Source organism: Lemur catta, chromosome 25 (assembly GCF_020740605.2).
Source record: "Lemur catta isolate mLemCat1 chromosome 25, mLemCat1.pri, whole genome shotgun sequence".
NCBI classification, from domain to species: domain Eukaryota; kingdom Metazoa; phylum Chordata; class Mammalia; order Primates; family Lemuridae; genus Lemur; species Lemur catta.
The window spans coordinates 12,074,634-12,077,995 of record NC_059152.1 but is presented as its reverse complement, the minus strand read 5'-3'; the positions used below and the strand labels follow the sequence as shown (position 1 = coordinate 12,077,995).

General features: G+C 50.9%; 1 pseudogene; it reads right to left on the bottom strand.

Annotated features, from left to right (window-relative positions):
• Nucleotides 1–1,207: 1,207 nt before the first annotated feature.
• Nucleotides 1,208–2,047, bottom strand: LOC123627476 (annotated as a pseudogene).
• Between the last annotated feature and the right edge of the window lie 1,315 nt (nucleotides 2,048–3,362).

The window sequence follows — 3,362 nt, the reverse complement described above, 5'->3', positions numbered from 1 at the left end:
CAGAATCAGAATGGTGGACATGAGGAAGGCTGGGGCAATAGGGTCAAGGGATGGGAACAGAGAGGGAATGGGGCTGGCCCTGTGTGCCATGCCAAGGAATTTGAGGGTTGCTGAAATATAATCAAAGCAACTAGATGATGACATCTGTGCATACTATGTTCTGGCACTGTACTAAGTACTTTACATATGTTATCTTATTTCAATTTCTTTCTGTTTTTTTTTTTTTTTTGAGGGCAAACCTGTACATTTATTTAACTTTTAGTAAAGTCAATAAGAAATGTACTGGAGACTTCTTAATTGTCCACAAAGCACCCCAATGGGGCCTGAGCAGGCAGAGGGAGGCTGAGGGGCAGGCCTGGGGCCTGGGGACGGCAGCCGGGCTCCAGCCCACGCACCCACACACCCTGTGTCTCTGCTGTTCCCGCTCTGCTGAAAGTCTAACGATGAAGGGTGAAGCCAGAATTTCACCGTGACCTTGAGCTTCTCCTCCTCCTTGCAGAAGACCCTTTTCATGAAACCAGGTCTGAAAGTGGTGTGTCACACTTCCTGATGTCACCAAGCTGGGGTGAAGGAACATGGCCCGGGGGCACAGGCAGGAGGAGGATGTTTATTTAAAATGTTCATTACGGTTTGGCACTGACAGGGAGGCAGCACTCAGATCACTCTAAGTTTTGTTGTGGGTCCCTTGACAATTTATTTTTGATAATCTGGGTGCCTCAGAGATAGCGTTGTGCCCAGTAAATTCACAAATGTGGAGAAAGAAAATTCTGGAAAACCAGGGGGTAGGGGAGGAATATCGCTCTTCTTTTTCAGGTAATTCTGTCAAGTCTATGTGGGTTGAGGGGAGGAAACAAAAGTTTCTCTGGGCCGTGGCATCGTGGGGACCCGTTCCCCCATTTTCTACAGATGGCTTCTCACTCCCGGCTGAGGAGGTGGGTGGAGGAGGTGTCCCTTCGCTGGCCCAGCTCAGACAGTTCTGGGGAGATGGGAGCTCTGCCACTTGGCCACTAGTCTTGAATAACCGGAAGGCTCCTTCTTCCTGAACATTCCCATGGAATGTTCTGGTACAACGACTCTGCCCCAGCCCTTGTGGGAGCACAGAGAGGCAGGCCTTGCTTAGGCTTCTCACCCTACAGCCACATCTTTGCCCCGACTCTGGACCAAGCCCCCATCATGACTGGGATCTCAAGGGCAGAATCTGGACTTGTCAGCCAAGCCCTTGAACTTGGAGAGAGAGGCAGGGCTTGGAGACGCGTCCATGGAGCCAGCTGGGCCCTGCGCCCGCAGCACTCTTTGCTGGTGGGAGTGGAGAAGGCTCACCGGCCTTCCTCGCCTTTTTCTTCCTTTTCTTCTTTTTGGTCCCAAGTGACACGTGGTCTCCATTGAGCTCGCCTGGCTCCTTTTCCTGCCTCTGGCCTGGGGCCCCGCTGGCGGTGCTGGTGGAGGTGGCTACAGCAGGGTTGACACCGGCCACCTTCTTGGCTTTCGTTTTCGACTTCCTTTTCTTGCCCGCCTCCTTCTCCGCCCCGACAGGGCCGTGCAGGGCGGACTCCTGCAGGATGTCGGATGCCCACACGGCTGCCCCCCGGCACCACCGCCACTCCTCGTCGCTGTCCTCGCTGCTGGGACTGGAGGGCTGGCGCTTTCCGTGGGGTTTGGGAGAAGCTTCCTTCCCAGGGCCTCCGGGGATGGATGTGAAGAAAAGGCGGAAACCATCATCCTCCGAGGTGACTTTCTGTACCTCAGCTTTTCTTGGCTCCTTCACTACTTCTCAGATGGTAATGACGCTGTCCAGCAGGGCTCCCAGTTTCTTGGCCACATGGGCTCGGAATTCGGGGGCGCTCTGAAGCTCCCTGCCATCCTGTTCGTGCTCATCCACCTTGTGCCAGAGGCTCGGGTGGGAGGTTGGCAACTGGTTATTTGCAGCACTGGTTCTGGGCTTCTCCGGCCCCCACGGGCGCTGCCCCAAGCCCCAGGCCGGCTCCTCCGCATCGCTGCTGCTGCTGCTGTGTTCCCAATCGCTCATGGCGCCATTGGGCACCGCCATCTTGAGCCACCGCAAAGGATTGTCTCAATTTCTTAATAGCTCCATGAAGTAGACATTGTTTTTTCTATTTTATAGATGAGGAAATGAAAGTTTATGAAGATTAAATGCCTTGACTAAAGGCATACAGTTACTGAGTGGCAGAACTGGAATTTGAATTCAGACCTTCCAAAGCTCTTAACCCTGTGCTATGGTTTGAATGTCCTCTCCAAAACTCGTGTCCAGATTTAATTCCCAGTGCGGCAGTATAGAGAGGTGACTGGATCATTAAGGGGTGAATGGACTAATGGATGACCATGGGAGGCAACTAGGGGCTTTCTAAGAGAGGAAGGAAGACCTGAGAGAGCACACTCAGCCCTCATCACGTGATCCTTGTGTTGCCTTAGGACTCAGTAGAGAGTCCCCAGCCGCAAAAAATCTCTCACCAGGTGCATCTGCTCAACCTTGGACTTCTCAGCCTCTAGAACTGTAAGAAATAGATTCATTTTCTTTATAAATTACCCAGTCAGGTATTCTGTTATGAACAACAGAAAATGGGCTAAGACACCCTGCTATTTTCCTCCCACTGGTCCGTTTCTCAGTACTCCAAGGGAGAACTGTTGAGGCCGGAGTCGAGGGCAGAGAGACTAGTGTGTATTTAGGAGGCCCCAAGGAAGTAGCATCTGTAGAAATTGGTCACTTGAATGGGAGGGGTGATGGAGGATAGTGCTATTTGACCAAACACACACGATATGGGCAGAGGAGGAGCAAACTGTGGAGCAAGATAATGGTCTCTGTTAAATATCTGGGTCGTGTTGAGCTATAGTTACCTGTGAGAAAATTAAGTAGAAAATGTTATATTCAGGAATCTCTAGGATCTAAGCTCAGAAGAGAGAGAGCATCTTGAGAGCCAGATGCAGGAGACAGCAGCTCGGCTGTGGGAGGTGAAGCCAGGTGGGACGTGTGGGGTGACAAGAGAAGGCCGGTACCAATTCACCAGGGGACGTGGGCTGGTCACTGAGGCAGAGCTGTTTTGGGTTATTGATTTCCTGGACAATGGACCAAGGAACGGATCCTCCACTAGCACGTGCAGGGGTGAATCGGTTGTCTTTTCCTCACTAAGCTTAGGGATTTCTTACTTCACAAAGTGGGTCAAACAAGAAATTTTTATATCATAATGAACAATCATAACACTGCCTTATAAGACCCTAACTTAAAGCCTTTGTGTGAGAGGTCTAATAAACCTAAATGAAACAGTCTTATCAAGAAGAAAGAAAGAAAGAAAAAGAACAAACAGCCCTGACATGGGAGAACGTGCTGCTTAAAGAAAGACATTCAA